Here is a 17,566-nt window from a genome sequence, read left to right as displayed (position 1 = left end):
CCATCAACTAATCTATTTTTTTACAAAACTGATTTTTACTTTAAACAAGCATCATCATATTTTGTTAGCACAATTAAATGATTTCAGAGTAATGCTGTATATTTAGCATGGACTCTAGGGAGAAGGTAGAAACTGCTGCAGAAATCATGACACACATGATTCTGCATCACATTAAATATTTTCCCCTTCATCCTAACACCGGCAGCTGTTAGGCACTATGACTTACTGCATACGGCCTACATAATGAGACAGATTCAGGCAGTTCAAGTTCCTCCGCTGAATGCTGAATAAGGCCCTTCTCTCCAAGGACACTAAGACTTACTGCTGTTGAAACAGTGTTCCTCATGCAAATGAATACATTTAGTATTCAGCTTTTATGAAAAGGAAAAACAGTACAGTGTATTTTATTATCACAGAGGGAAAAAATAATGAAGAGAGGTTGTACAGGAAATGCAGGAAACCACAGAATTTGGTGCAGAAATCTTTCTTTCTGTTAAAACTGTCTAAAAAGGAGGCATTGTAAAATCCTTTACAATGACAAAGTTCTTAGTGAGCCTTAAATTGGAGATGGCTATTCCTAGTTCTTAATATGATGTCCCGGAAAATTTATTGATTAGGTGAAAGAACCAAACTGTCTGCAGGAAGATCGTACAGCTAAATGGCTGTTGGTATTATGAGCAGAAGACTGCTCCCAGTTCACTGCTAAGCAGACTGAAGGTTTAAGGGCATTCCTTTCACACAGCTTGACAATGTAAGGACAATTTCCATATTTGAACAGCAAAATCTTTTTAAAAGTATAACCAAAAAGCCCAATAAAACCTTTCAATAAAAGTACTTTCAAAATACAGTTTATAACTGGGAATAGAAAAACAAACAACAAAGCAGGCCACTGATGGCAATAGTGTGATGAATATTTCCTACTGTAATGCATGCTGTTGTTGGAATTAATTACAAGAATGTGAAATGAAGGACTCTTTTGACAGTTTATGGGTTTTGCATATTAAAGTAGATGAGTCTAAATGGAAAAAAAGAAAAATAGTACTGTTGATTTATGAGCTGGGCTAAGATTAGCTGTGACAATGTAACTGAAATTACCTGTGCCTGTAGGGCCAAATCCTGTCCACCCCGTGCAGCCAAAGTAAACATGTTGTTCAAAAAAGGTCAAGGATTAATTGAAAATATTTCTACAGGCCATCAATAACCTGCAAAGCCAGACTAAATGCAGCTGGTGTGGTAGATCTGTGGAATTTCTTGCAACTACTGTGGCTTGTACTTCACATTCAAGATCATTCCTTCCATCGCTCTTTTACATACATACAAGACTCCCAGATGACTACTCTAAATCTACAAGGTCAGGTCACAGATCTTGCTCATAAAGTGCCAATGTGTAGAGCTTCACTGTTTTCAAAGATCTGGTGATCTATGTTTACTGAAGTTCATAGCATAACAAAAAATACCTATGACTGGTTACAGGAATTTTAAAAATTTAGCATTTCTGATTATACATTTCACACTGAAATGGCACTTTCTTGTCTTAAGTACAAAAATTTACATGCAAAGAGTGTCTCTTGGTCTACATTAAACCTTAAGTATAACCAAAATTTTTCTATTAAAAAAAAATTAAACAGGCATATCTGAGATAAATATTAATACTATCAATTAAGTTCTGCAGTATGGATGAGCAAGCAGGAATTTACATATATCTCTGCAGTTTATGGAACATATTGTGGGATGCATTTCTCACAGTATCAGTATTTACACTGCTGTGTGATGTGGAACAGAATGAGAAGAGCTGCTTTGGAAGACGTTTTGTCTATAACAACACTGACATTTGCACACATTCGATAAGATCATAGAATCATATAATCATGGAATCGCTAAGGTTGGAAAAGGCCCACAGGATCATCCAGTCCAACCATTCGCCCCCCTAGTGTGACTAGTGATAGGACTAGAAGGAATGGCTTCAAGCTGCACCAGGACGTTAGGAAATTCAGGCTGGACGTTAGGAAATACTACTTCTCTGAAAGGGTGTTCTGGCACTGGAATGGGCTGCCCAGAGAGGTGGTGGAGTCACTGAGCCTGCTGGTGTTCAAAGAACGTTTGGAAGATAAAATATGCTTTTTTTTAATTTTATTTTTTGTTTTCTGTTTTTTGGTTCAAATCTCATCTGGGTTGGACAATTGATAATGAATACTAAACACCACTAACTATGATGACAAGACTCTTCCCATGTGTCAAGCAAATCTGATCTGATTTAAATGTCAGTATTTGCTAGTCCTGGTCTCATAAAAATAAGTGGTTAGATGACATTGCCCTTTCAACAGGTTTCTTAATCAGTCTCAGGCATTTAAGAACTTCAGTACTGGAGCAGTGTTTGACATAAATGATAGTATGTCCAAATTTAAAATTACATCGGTTCTTACCACTTCCTTTGTTTTTTCTTAGGATATGCTGAGACCTGTCGGTTTTGTAGGCAGCTCAGTATTAGCATAGATGTAAATAAGGAATACTTATTGAAATTTGTACTTCAGTATGTCCATACCACAATGGTATTGCATGGTTCCTGTAGAGAATTTTCAATTTCTGGCAAAACTTCCAGGTTTAGGGATTTAGTTCTTAATTCCCTTTTTTCCTTGAAAGGGAAAGACACAGACTCAGCCTCCTTAATTACCTTCTCCTCCTTGTTTTCTAGTATTAGTAAATATTTTGGGGCAGTTATTTCATGTGTTTGCTTTTCTTTTTTTTTTTCTTTTTTTGGATAATATCATGTACTATTCTGGGTGCTGACTTTTGGACACCAAACTTAACTGTGTCTAATTTAGTATACATTTACCTTCTGTGAAGGTATGGGTTAATAAACTAGTAATCTTTTTTTTTTTTTTTCACTGTTTTCCTCTTCTGCTACGGTAGCAGTTTGACTCTAGTAAGATTACGTTTTTCTGGAGTACTGTTTTACTTAGGATACTGTGTTCTAGACAGAATACTGGACCCTATTTCTGGGACCTGACAGCAATGTTATTACTGAGTTAAGTACCCTGAATTAGACCTTTGAGGTGCTTATGTTTGTGGAAGTTAAAGCATCTTCTTCTCTGTGGCTAGAGCAACAATTCCACAAAGACAGCATAAATGTTGCACAGTTTGGACTAAAGTAGTTTAAATACTTTCAACTGTCAACAATTTCAAAAAATACTTAGAGTATTCTTAAAGCCAACTGGACTTCTTATCCTGTACAGTGCTCTGAGTAAAGCTGAGAGATTCTGCAGCCATGACATGTAATGTTGTTACAATTACAGCAAGAATGGGTTAATTTGTCTGGCATGTTTTCCATAGCCTCCTCTCAAGAGAAAATTGATCATCTGCCATTTTCTGTTCTTATTACAGTCTTTGTCGTATAAGGCAGTGAAATGTTAATATCATATACTGTCAGTGAGAGAGACTATCATCTTCTATAGCTTTGACCTTTTCGTTGTTCTGTAATTCAGTTTGATCTAGAAGGTGATAATTAATAAGAATTACAATTACCGTGAGAGGCTTGCAGTGTAATTGTCAAATGTACTAGAAATTTTATCAGATATTTTGTGCAAGTGTACGCCACAAGTTTTCTCCTTCATTAATTTTTTTTTGTTGTTGTTATTGATAGTAAGTAAATTAGTAAATAATGGCAAAAATAGACAGACATAATACAAAAATCATAGATATGAACATGTTAAATTTGGGTGAAGACATCCGAATATACTATATCTTAAATTTATCATAGAAAACACTGTCTAGACTGCAACAAAGCAAACAAAGAAAGAAAACCCACAAAAACTTGTGATATGTGAGCCATCATCTATAAGTAACGAAAAAGGGGGGAAAAAAAGTCAATAGCATGCTCTTCTGCCCAAATAGCTTTGCTTAACAGAGTGAGCATTCTATAAAACAAAGCTGGGCTTTGGATTCAGATCATTAGCTATGATTCCCATTATACTGTAGGTGCCACAGGGAAAGAGATATATACTTGTCTTTTTAAAGCAGTTTTGCTTTAGTGATTTTACATTTGGGAACTAACCTTCATATCAGTGAAGAATTTTGTTTTCATTTCATAAGAAATAGTACTAGTTTTGGCTGAGATAGAGTAAATCTTCTTCATAGCAGCTTGTGTGATTCTATATTTTGGGTGTGTGACTAAAACAGTATCAATAACACTAGTGTTTTAGCTGAGGCTGAACTGTACTTGCACAGTCTCGAGGCCTTTCATTTGCACCCTGAGTGTAGGTTGGGGGTGCACAAGAATGTAGGGAGGGGGCACAGACAGGATAACTGACCCAAGTGACAAAAGGGATATTCCTATGACATCGTGCTTAGCAATACATAAGCTCAGGGAGAGGAGAGATATTTGGAAATAGGATGTCTGTCTTCCAAAGTAACTAACATGTATGACACAGCTCTGCTTTGCTGGAAATGGCTGAACATCTGCTTGCTGATGAGAAACAGTGAATGTATTCTTTATTTTGCTTTGCTTTCATGTACAGCTTTTGCTTTACCTGTAAAATTTTCTTCATCTCAGCCCACACATTTTCTCTCTTACACCTTTCTGATTCTTTTTCCCATCCCACTCAGTGGGAATGAACTTTGTGGGACTTGGTTGCCTGTAGGGTTAACAGACAACAAGATTCCATGTATATACATATATTGGATGTAGATGTCAAATTTTACTTGATTTTATGTTTACAGATAAAATACCACTCCACTTCCTACTGTGGAGCAGATTCTTAGAAGAATGGGACATAAAAGAAAACTAGAGTCCTATAAAAGTAGGTTGCTTCTAATCTTTATCTATTTGAAGGAACGTCAGGTTTCAAGCATTGTTATGTAAAATGTTCTTGAAAAAATCCGTTATCAGACTTTTTTGAAGTAAGGCTTTACCTTGCAGATGTCTCTCTTTCTTTAACTAAATATAAATAAATTGGATTGTTACTTGGCTGCTGTGTTTTAGTATAGCTCCATAATGCAAAATTCATTAAATTTGGAAAATATATATTACTGTTGGAAGAGAAAATTTCACTCTCATATGTTGATTTTGGGCTTTATATTGTTTATATTTTGCATTATTTTCAATAATTCACTCCTCGCTGGCTTCTAACTCAGTAATTATTTCCTTGGTTGCTAAAATTGATACTAAAATCGTATCATCTGCATACTTTTGGAATGAATTGCATGTGTTGCATGTGTTTTAAATATTCAGTGAGAACCAGTATATGCATCACTTTATTACCATGTTGAGTTTTTTGCCCTTGTACTCATATAAATCATGGTTGCTCTGAGAGTAATACATCCTATATATTTCCATGGAGACTAAAACAGATACAAAAAGCACAATAACCCTATTTGATAGAGCAGATCCTAATCCTGAATCAGTGCCTTTATAACATTATCTAATTAATTTCAACTCATAACACAGATTTGAAAAAGTGGATTGCTGAAAAAATAATCAATCTATGAAACAATTCAAATTACTGCTGCACTTGAGTTCTTTAGGTGGGCTGGTTTTGTTTCAACAAGACACAAATAATAACAAAAATATAAACAGCTGCAAAAAACAAACTTAGAAGAACAAGGGCAACAGCAAGTGATATGCTGATAAGAAAGAAAATGATACACTGGAGCAATAAATTCCTTTACTGCTTCCTTGAAGAGTCAAATGTCTATGTGGTCCTGGATTCCTACTTGCTACTGATTAGGAAAAATGCACTTTTCACATAATCACATCCTTGGGCTTGAGGATGTGCTCTATTTATCTTGACAATGCTCTGATAAAAAGTCATTGATGATGGTATTGCATGTGAGTATGAAGAGTGAACGCTTGTGACAATGCAGCCGTTAAGGAGAAAAGGCGCATTCAAGAAATGAGATTGGCTGTGTGCTGGCAAATCATAAGCTGCTCTATTCCTGTTTGTAATACAGCAAGGCTGACAAGGACCAAAATTAATTGCCAAATTAAGCTGTTTAGCAGTCAGTCGTCTGCATGTACTGAATTACTGCTTTAATTCCAATTCCTGGTGGACAGATTATCCATGTCATAGTTCTTACACTTGCTACCACATTTTTGCCAACCCAGTGAAGAGTTTCCCCAAACCATATTTAAAGTATGTAGCTTATTAGGGAATATTGCAAAGATAACATACAAAAACATTTTGGCTTGGTGCAAATGAAAATATTGTGGAGAGACTTTGTTTCTTTCTGTAGTGCTCAAGAATATATTGGATATGATTTTTTTTCCACTTCCATTTCCCCCTTCCCCTTCCATCCATGAAACCAAAGCAGATTCTTTCCTTTCTGTACAAACTGGGTTGAAAATAAGATCTAAGTGTTCAGCATGGAATTGTTACAACCTATACATGTTGTTACTAGACAGAGGAACAACACCTCATCTTCTATCACTTTCCTAGTGCTTCTTTAGCTTTCAGTTTTGCTTAAAGTTTTTTTTCAAAAAATGCAGTCGTTACAGTAATTAGAATCATAGAATCATAGAATTGCTTAGGTTGGAAAAGACCTTAAAGATCATCAAGTCAAACAACAGCCTAACTATACTACCCTAACTCTATCATGTCCCTGAGCACCACATCTAAGTGGTTTTTAAACACATTCAGGGATGGTGACTCAACCACCTCCCTGGGGAGCCTACTGCAGTGCTTAAACACCGTCTGTAAAGAAGGTTTTCCTGATATCCAACCTAAACCTCCCTTGTACAACTTGAGGCCATTTCCCCTTGTCCTGTCACCTGTCATCAGTGAGAAGAGACCAATCCTGCTTTCGCTGTAAGCACCTTTCAGATACCAGAAGAGAGCAACAAGGTCTCCACTCAGCCTCCTTTTTCCCAGGCTAAACAACCCCAATTCCTTCAGTCGCTCCTCATAGGGTATATTCTCAAAACCCTTCACAAGCCTTGTTGCCCTTCTTTGAAATAAAATAGGAGAGGAAATAAAGTAAATATAAATATTAAATGGGATAGGGAAAGACAGAGAGCCTCTTGCTACTGAACCACAGATTAAAAAAAAAAAAATACTTCTGCTATACTACAGAACAGAATAATTTGGTGGAAAATCATTTTTGCTAGAAAAAAAAAAAGCCTATCCAGGCAATATTTTAATATGTGCCATTACCCTCAGGGTAGAGCCTGGCAAAGGAGTCAAGTTGTTTTAAATGTCACCTTTGAAACCATTTGTTTTCAATGCTTAGTTTATGCTTTACTGAGATCCATTCCAAGCATATGTAAAGGCATACTGTCAAAACAGACCTAAATTATGGTTTTATTTACTGTTTCTATTTAGTAACATGTGGAAGTCCATATTACTGAAGAGAGAATTGCAGGAAATATTTAAACTTCTAGGAACAAATATAGAATGAAAATGATGCAAATTTGAAGTAATGGATTCCATATCATTGTCTAAAAAAATTGTTTATCAACCTGTAGGTTTCTCTACATACTAGAGTTCTTTGTAGTCTCAACCTCTCTACTGAATGACAACAGCAAATTCCATTAAACACTGCATCAAAAGGATGTTGCTATCTCAGTGTTTTGAAATGTATGATCAACTTTTTTTGCTTTTTTTGTTTTGTTTTGTTTACAATTATTTTATGAGTTTCAGATACAAATAAAAAAACATGAAAGCATGGCAATTGTGCATGCATGTTTTTTTTTTGTTGTTTGTTTGTTTTTTTACATATCTGCATTCCAAACTTATGGACAGCATCAGCATCAAAATGTGTTGGAAAATGAAAACAAAAACAAAAAAGAAAACCCACCTGAGTGTTTACTTATCACATTTTGAATGAGAAGCACTGAGTCATGTTTTGGCCAGAATTTATGGAACTACTTGTTTCTGAAGATGGTGGTTTCTCCTTTTCAGGAATTGTTGACCTGACAAATCAAATAATGATTATATGTTCCAGCACTGCAAAAGGGCTTGTGAAGAACTTCAGCACAGTTTCTATGCATATTTTAGTGCAAGTGAAAAAATGAGTCTCAGACTACCAAAGCTTTGTGCTGCAATTCTTTGATTAAAACAGGTTGCTTTTTCCACTCTACGTCAATGTAATTGGTATCTGCTTTTCCACCTACTCTGTAGGCCAAAGGCAACATTAGATATTATCAAAAGCAGATAACTCTAAAGCCTGAGGGGAACAGAACAGAAAATGTCTAAGGTGGCTCCTCAGTAAAGTTTCTCTGCATCAGTGATTACAGTAAAATTTTTCTTTATTCTGTCTCAAAAGTTACATGTTATTGACTGATTCCAAGCCTGAGCTTTGAAATAAGAGGTTATTGAGTAATTTGGCACAACAAAAATATATTCCTAATGAACCTTGAAATGAGCCCTCTTACTGATGCTGTTCCTGTACCTGAAAAGTAGCTCCAGTGGTTTACACATCACTGCTTACTTTATAGGTAACATAAATCAATATAATCCCTGACTAATATATCCTAAAAGAAGTCTAGAGTAAATGCATTCTCAAAATGAGATTGCAAAGTTGACCTTAATCTTATCTTGATGAAGTTATTATTGTGTTGTGGTCTTTTAATGTACAACATGCATGAATGTTGAATGCATGTGACTCTTCACCATGAGCAAAACCATAAGGTTCTTATATTTATCCTAGGTTTATCCTTTAATATTTTATGTTCTTTAGTACTATGTTATAAATGATATATTTCATAAATTTCTATAATTTCAAGTATCTAACACTTCTGAGATTAGTGACAGGTTCTGGAATAGCTTTCTAATGGTTTAGTGGGACAAGATAGTAGCTGAAATTGAACTAATTATCAGTGTTTCTTCCTTGTGTTTTCCCAAACTGATTTAATTTGAATTATCTGTATCTGCTGCCTGCTAAGACTAAAGCTGATAACACTAAAGATTGTGTTTTCAACAGAGGTCTTTTCAGATAGGTTGAAAATGAATCAAGAAACCAAACATGGAAAACCAAACAGCATGATCTGTTCTGTCTTCACTGTTGTATGGGAACTGTTGAATCGGCCTGAACCTCTGATTGATCATCTGAAGTGAGCACTGAGTCAGCCATCGGAGCACAGGTGAAGACAATTCACCTGTGTGACTGGAAGGGGTGGAGCCTGGCTCCACCTCTCCTAGACCCCATTTAAAGGCTGACTGCCACTGGGGAAGGTTCTCTTTCTGGAGATTGCTTCCCTTTTGAGTTTTTTACTGCAAGCATAGGACATGGGTGAGAATTCATTTTTTATTATCTTTTTCTGCAATGGTAATCTTTCCATTTATACAAACCTGTAAAATGCCAGCCTAACTGTGCTACTCTGTTACTTGTATATTTGTTGATTGTACACTAGGAAAAACATAGATAACTTTAATGGGAGTGACAAATTATTGATGGAAGTAGCATCTTTTTTTGTCTATCATCTGATGGAAGTCAGAGATTTTCTTCAAAAATCAACTATTAAGTCTTATTTTAATAGACCATTAGAGTTCTTGAAACTTTTTGCTAAATACATGCTAGAGATCAATCTGTCAAACCATCAAGTGTGCTGAAAGAACAAATACAGAGTGAGCAGTATATCAAGAAAACGAAAGGTATGGTACCTACAATGAGCATTTCTCTAATCATTTTCAGCTTCTTGGGAAGTCCCAGACAGGCCTTTTAAATATATCTGATCTAATGTGGTGATTATAAATCAGATGCCCTGAAAGTCAAGTATTATAGAGATATTTTCTTTCCAAGCTAGCAGTGTGAGGGCTTTTTGTAAGCTTTAAGAATTACTTTTTGCATACTTAACCTTGTATGTATTGCAGTACTATCTGGAGATGCAATTATTGCAATACTCTTGAAGATGTTGTGTCTGCTTTGTGCTAGGACTGTGTTTTGTTTCTTTATCAATCATCTGTGCTCTTCAAGTGGGCCTTCTAGATTTTTTTTTTTTATGGAATGAGAGGGGAGAAAAAAAAAGCCCTACCTTACCAGATCAGTGATTCATATAGATCAACATTCAGGTTTTTCCTTTAGCAAGAGGTGCCTTATCAGGTTCTGTTAACCTCTGCCTTTCTGAAATCCCTGTATTCAGATAGCTGTATAAGGAATGTTAGAGGGTACATCTCTACCTAGACCTGTGACCTGAAGTTTAGACCTGAATACGTAAGTTTGTCTCAATCTCTTTTGAGGCTGCACCTTCCACAGTCCCCAGAAGTACAAGTTTCAGAAGTCCATGTGTAAATTTCCTGCTTTCCAAAGAAGTGCCTTCTTTTATTTATCTTGTCTCATTATTTACTTATAATACTTATTTACATAATAATTACATAATGATAAATATATAAATAATTGTTTGTAAATAAAAAGCAAGGAAAGATCTTGTTTTCCATGTTGTAGTGAACACACTTATTTTGCTGTGTTTTTTTTTTTTGGTGTTACACATTTTCTATGTAACTCTGTAATATTTTCCAGAAAGCTTTTCCTCACCAAAGATATCCATCCCTTCAGCAAACTGCATCCAATTCTATTCATTTATTGACAAGACTCAGCAAATTGTCATCTGGTCCTTGTTACTTATTGACATCTAACTTGGCTACTTATTCTAAAACTTGCTATATACTTGTATCAGTTTTTTCTAGCTCCTCTGATTTATCTGGTATAGCACACAAATGTTTCTCCAGATATCTTCAGCAGTGGCGACTAAAACAAAACAGTTCTAATTTCCCTTCTAATTTCCTTTTTCTGTTATCACCCATGCAAGCTTTTCATTTCCTGTAAGCCTCTTTTTTTTTTCTCTGATGGTTTCTTTAAGAGGTTTTTACTCAATGTTTTGTACTTATTAGATTGCAGAGCATTTAGTTTTTCCCCTCTTGATTTGAAGCACAAATGTTACATCTGGACTTCGTAGATTTAAAAAAAAAATTAAAAAAATTAATAGACTTGAATCCATTAGAAAATTTCATGGGTTTTGGACTGTCATTTTCAGTTTCTTCCTATATTTATACATTTTTTTCCCTCATGAATTTCAATAGTCACATGCTAAATCTATCTGCTAAATAATTATTGCAGTAGTGACTATTATAACTTTCCTGTCCCTTTTCCTCTTTCCAGATGCATACTGAACACAAGAATGTCTATTTTGCAGTTGCATTGCTTTGTACCAGGTGTTCTTTTACATATTCTAGATTTTTTTTCCCCCATTTTGGACCCCCATATGGTTCAAAATATCAATCCATAACATACTTCATCCTCAGTGTCTGGCTACAAGTTTCAGGCCATGCTACCTGTGCGGATTTCTCCTTTGGTGAAATTTGTTCTCAACATACTTATGTCACTTCAATCTACACAATTGTTTCATTTACACATTTAGGCTTAACATATCCACCTATTCCTCAGGTTTTAAACAGACAGCTCAAAGGTTTTCAGAGAATATTACCATTAACTTTTTCATCTTTATTCTCCTAGTTAGAAACTGGAATCTATCTTCCGAAACCTAGGAGTAAAGAAAGCACTTCTCTTTTACATGCTTATTCATTTGTTGATCTTTCAGTTGTATCTGCTAGGGAAGAGAACAGTTGTCTGCTTCAACAACTTACAATTTACTGCATTAGAGCAGCAGGTTCTGTGATGCTGATTATTTCATGTAGGAACCTTGAAACCAAAAGGCAACCACTAATAACATACTAAGTTCCAGCTAACTCCAATCTCCACATTAACATAGTTTATTAGCTATAGTTTTAGCTGAAGTATATTTGAGCTAAATATGTCTTCCTATTTAATTTTATATGACTTTTATTATATAGGATAGTAGACTGATGGATCATAAAGGTCACTTCTGACTTAAAGTGCTATAATTCTAGGAACTGTTGTAGGTGATGAGGACATATAGCCATTGATATTCATGATCACCTAGAACCAATAAATCTGAAGCTATGTGAAGAGGTATTCCATTACATAAATGACACTTCATGGTATTTTTAGTTCTCACATACACTGCTACTAGTTTCCGCTAGCTTTGAAAACAAAATAATGGAAATAAATAGTGACATGTCTTCCTATCCTTGAGTAAAACCAATCTGTACTTTGAAACAACCCCATATTGGGCATACTAGCTCCCCTCTTTCAGGACAGTAGATAGTTAATGATTCTCCTTTTCTTGTATGAAACAGATGTAGTTACATATTTAATCCATGTGAATCGCATGCCAACAAAGCTGCATTCTGAGGCTAAAATCATGATTGAAGTGGCTTGTGTGTTATCACAAATTGTAAAGAAAATGACACTTTGTTTTGTTTTGATTTAAAAGCATGCTCTGATTTACTAGCCGCCTTTTTGCATCCTTTCTTCCTAGATATAGATTCCCTGATGGCTTCTTAATGCATTCATAGTCTTTCTTATGCATGAGCTGAAAGGCTTGTTTTCCATAAAGCTCGAGGCTACTATGAATTTCTTCAGCTAATATTTAAAAACAGAGGAATGTATTCTAAATATAATCACATCTGATGTAAATTGTCTGTGTTCTGTACCTTCAGAAGCAAATTTTTATCGTTAAGTGGGGAAGATCTCATCTTACAAAAATTAGAGATGATCAAGCTCTCTTGAGGGGGAAAAAAAAAAACAAGCAGCAGTGTTGAACTGGTCAGCTGGGGCCACATGAGCCAAAATTGCTTGTTTTACTTTGGATGTTATTATTTGCTATTTATAAGTGTTTTCTGTGGCAGATGGGGATATGTATCTGTGTCAAATTGGTTTTGTCACAGTTTGTTTTGGTAATGTGTTTCTGTAACAGTCTTCAGAGATTGTGTTCTATTACATTTGGCTCTGGATACTGTATATTTATATACACCTGTGTCAGATGGCAGAGTTTATTTGAAATGTGGCAACTAAGTCCCTCTTTTTGCTTGTGGATTTGAGGGATTGATCTTTTTATCTGATTTGAGATAAAGAATTTTATTCTGTTTTGCTGTTGTTAGTTTTTTGGGGGTTTGTTCTGTTTTGATTCCAGGTCATCAATTGTTATCCAAAATACAAATACCTATTTATGTAAAATAGTTCTAATTACATAGTAATCCATACATTTAATTACTCTTTCATGAGAATACAAAATATTCTTTGAATTACTACTTGTTGGCATGTTGCTATGCTAGGAAACTATGAGACCTTCCATCTTGGAAGACTTGCATAATGCAATTATTTGTTTTCCAAACAGATTTTATTAGAATATCTTGCCAAGTCACTCAAGTGTTATCAAATATTTTTATTGGGTGATGCTTTTATTGATAACCTGGATGAGGATACTGAGTGCACCCTCAGTACATTTACAGATGATGCCAAGTTGGGAGGAAGTGTCAACTTGCCTTGGGGGTAGGAAGGCCTATAGAGGGATGTAGACAGTCTAGATGGCTAGGCTGAGGCCAATAGGATAAAGTTCAATGAGTCCCAGGGCCGGGTCCCATACTTTGGCCACAACAACAAGCAATATTACAGGCCTGGGGCAGAGTGGCTGGAAAAACAAGTAGAGGAAAGAGACCTGGAGATATTGATCAAAGCAGTGAGCCCAGGTGGCCAAGAAGACCAATGACATCCTGGCTTGTATCAGAAATAGCATTGCCAGAAGGAGCAGGGAAGTGATCATACTGTCTGTACTCAGCTCTGGTGAGGCCACACCTTGAGTACCGTGTTCAGTTTTGAGCCCCTCTCAACAAGAAAGACATAAAGGTTGTTGAGTGTCTTCAGGGAAGGGCAATGGAGCTGGTGATGGGTTGTAAGAGATTATTCTTTTATTTGAACCATTGTTTCTTAATCTCACGCCAGGCATACATATTTCAAAGAACTTCCTCTCTCTCCTATAAATTAGAGCGAGACAGGGGTCTGGAGGGCAAGTCTTATGAGGAGTGGCTGAGGGAGCTGGGGTTCTTCTGTCTGGAGAAGAGGAGGCTTGGGGTGAGCTTATCGCTTGCTACAGCTACCTGAAGGGAGGTTGGAGTGAGATAGGAGTTGGCTTCTTCTCTTGTGTGACTAGTGATAGGACTAGAGGGAATGGCCTCAAGTTGCACCAGTGGAGATTTGGGTTGGATGTTAGGAAATACTACTTCACCAGGAGAGTGGTCAGGAGCTGGAACAGTTTGCCCATGGAACTGGTGAAGTCACTGTCCCTGGAGCTGTTCAAGAAATGTTTAGATGTTGTGATGTGGGACGTGATTTAGTGGGAAATATTGGTGATGGGTGAATGGTTGAACTGCATGACCTTAGAGGTCTTTTCCAACCTTGGTGATTCTAGGCATATGCATTTGAGTAAATAATGAAAGATAAAAGAAGTTTCATTGAATTATATTGTTTAGCTACTCTGCCCTTTGAGATGCAGTGGTTATTTTTGGGTAATACACTTCCCTCTCTCTTCAGCTGTCTTGTGTAACTACATGGTCTTATGGCTTTGTTCTGAAATATGTCCACTGCTGATCTATAAATGTCTTAATTGTAGTAGCACAACAGTAAATTTGTCTGCAACATTTGTAAAAACCCTCTTACTTTTGACAGGTTCATGCAGCCCTTAGCACATAGAGAAATCATTATCGCATATACGTAGTGGAAATGCAAGTCAGGGCTTGAAGCAGTGATTGAGTAGGATGGGGGTGCAAGTAGTGCCCCTGAGTGACTGGAGGGGGTGGAGCTAGCATTCATCCCTTCCCAGACTTCATTTAAGGGTTGGCAGCAGAGGGTATCTTCTTAGGAGATCCCTGCCTACCTAAGGACTTTACAAGCCATCTAGAGGTAAGCAACTTATTTCCCTTACTTCTGCGGCTGTTAATATCACGTCTGAGTGGCTTCTCACTCGCTGAGGCCTGGAATCTTGCTGCTCTGCTGTCTTGCTGCACGTTCCATTGTGTTACACGCATACCAACATGGTTACCAGAATTTGTTTTGTTTTCAAGACATAATGCTATGTTTGTCAATGTAAACTTTGTTGATACTTTTAACAGTGAAGATCACGCAATTTCTAAAACTTTTTTTTCTTTTGAGACCTTTACATCATTATGACAGCATCCTGGTTATTTCTGCTCTTTCTTAAACTGACTGGAAGACTTTTTCGTTCTTACTTTACCTTTTTTTTCTAGACCTGAAGATATGAATCATGATTTAAAGATTTTTGTTGTTTGAAGTCTACATTTCTGTCTTACTTTCTTAATTTACATTAATCCCTTTAATAAGTCCTTCTCTTTTGTTTGAATGCTGAACTCCAACAGGATATTTTCAACTGCAGCTCTCAGTGATGTTTTGGTACTAAACTTTCTTTATCAGAGATACTTAATATAGCTTTTCAGAGCATGATTACCCCTGCATTCATTTTTCACTATTAATCAGTATTTTCTTTTTCTCATCTAACTTTGTTATTAATCTTAGGTCATGTCATTTCTTCCTTATTATGATTTCTTACTGTTTTGTTTCTTTAGATGTTTTCTCCTGTCTCTACCTCCTAAATGTTTATGTATACCAGCATTTACAGTCAAGAAATATTGAACAATACATTTAAAAATAACATTGAGAAAAGTATGCTCCTGAAACCAACATTCCCTTCTCCCACAGACTGGTACATATTTTCTGTTTCTTATACAAGGGTATACATAACTGTTACCTTTTGACCTAATACTTTATTACATGAGACTCCACAAAGCTGAATCAATTTCCAGAGTGGAACTCAATTTGCTTGACTCTCTAGAGAGTGACCATTCCACAAAATGTATCTAAGACTTTTCTACTGTAAGTGGAGAGAACCCAGTAACTCCAGAAGCCAATTCATCTCAATAAATGTTAATCTCTAGGGCAGATGGAACAATTCTTTCCCTGGCTGTGTTTTCTGTGTGCTCGAGTAATTATGATAATCAATTTGACCTCTTCCCCAATTGTGAAATTTTGATCTGAAAGATTACTGTCAAAACAGTGTAAACAAATGTCATAATGTCGCATTTTTATTTCCCTTATCTACTGGTTGTACATATTAGTATTTGATGAAATTTATTTATGTTCCGTATGACAAGACTTCAGAGACTTTCAGATATGCAAATAACAGAGCCAATCTATTTTATTAAGGTTATGAATCTCCTGAGCTTTGAATTTTATTTTATTTTTGACAGATCAGTTACTTGGTTAAATATTTATCTCTGTACTGAACTGGCCAAGCTGAAGTCTTGGGATTTGGTTTCTCTTGGCAAAACCACAGATGAAGACAAAGAGTTCTGTGAAAGATACGTTTATTGACAAAACATTTTCTCTTCAAGTAATGTCCTAAGAATGTTTTGTGTTTAACAGAAAACTTAATGTGAATAGTCTAATACACAAAGCAATAAGAGCTTTTTTGAATATCAACCACATTCTCATTATTTACTGATGAATGATTTGAATTAGCCTTGTAATTTTTCTACTTTTCTTTCTTCCATTATTCCTTTCAGCAACGACTTTGTTATCGTAAGTGCTTGTATTTATACTTAGTATTTAATTATCTAGGCAGCTTATAAAATAACTGTGCTTATTAGGAAATAGGCTGCATTATTTGAATCATTTCCTGAACTTCAGCAGGAAAAGAATTCAAGTTAAATAACAGCAACACATCTAAATGATACTCAAGAAGTAGAATTCAAAATGTATTGCTTTTCACTCCAGTCATAACAGCATTAAGATCTGATAAAAAAGCCCCTTAAAATCATCTGTAGCATATCCACTGAGCTGGGCTTGAATCAAGTAGCTGATGCAGAAGGGAAGAAATTAGGTAAAATCAAAGCTCTTCTGTCTGTACTTATTACGCTTGTTAAAAATACATAAATAGTAGTGAAGTCAAATTATATATAAACCTTGAATGAGCCACTTTTTTTAATGTTTACATTATGGAGCACTGGGGAAAAAAAAAAACAAAGCATCTGGAAGGTTATATTCCAGATACAGAAAATAATAGATCTGAGTTATAAAAATATACAATTTTAAAATGTAATTTGGTGAACAATAATTGCTATCCATGTTTACAATAGGCAAAGAAATCACAAGATAATTATTGTCCAATAAGAAAATTTCAAAAAACTCACAATTTTCAATAAATTTTTGAAGTAGTGAAAATGTAACTGTGAGAAATGCAATCAGTTAATAACCACCACGATGAATTTTTTAAAAGACGTTTTTACAATAAATGTTAGACAGTCCACACCAAACTTACACTAGAATCTCAAAATAAATTCATCAAATTTTATGTTGGTTTGGGGACTTATTTACAGGATGTCAACTCATTCCCTCAAAAATTCACTCTCCCAAGCTAACGGATAAGTAATAGAAACAGCAATAGTGTAATAGTAGGGAAAGAAAAAAGAAATAAGCACAGTCAAGTAAACCTGGCCTTGTTCAGACTGTAAGGAATTCTGATGTTACTACGCCCTTTTAGCCCTGGTATGTGTTTTGAATTTATCAAATGGGGTATTCAAGACTAAGGCTAAGATGACCTGTGTACTAAGGAACTAAAAAATCCGAAATCCAAAATCCTTATTTCAGTGTTAACTGCAGGAAAAACCAATTGTTTTTGAATCCTTCTTAAACCCTTGGGCTTCAA

This window comes from Gallus gallus, chromosome 5, assembly GCF_016699485.2.
Source record: "Gallus gallus isolate bGalGal1 chromosome 5, bGalGal1.mat.broiler.GRCg7b, whole genome shotgun sequence".
Taxonomy (NCBI): Eukaryota; Metazoa; Chordata; class Aves; order Galliformes; family Phasianidae; genus Gallus; species Gallus gallus.
Note: the sequence above shows the minus strand (reverse complement) of the source record.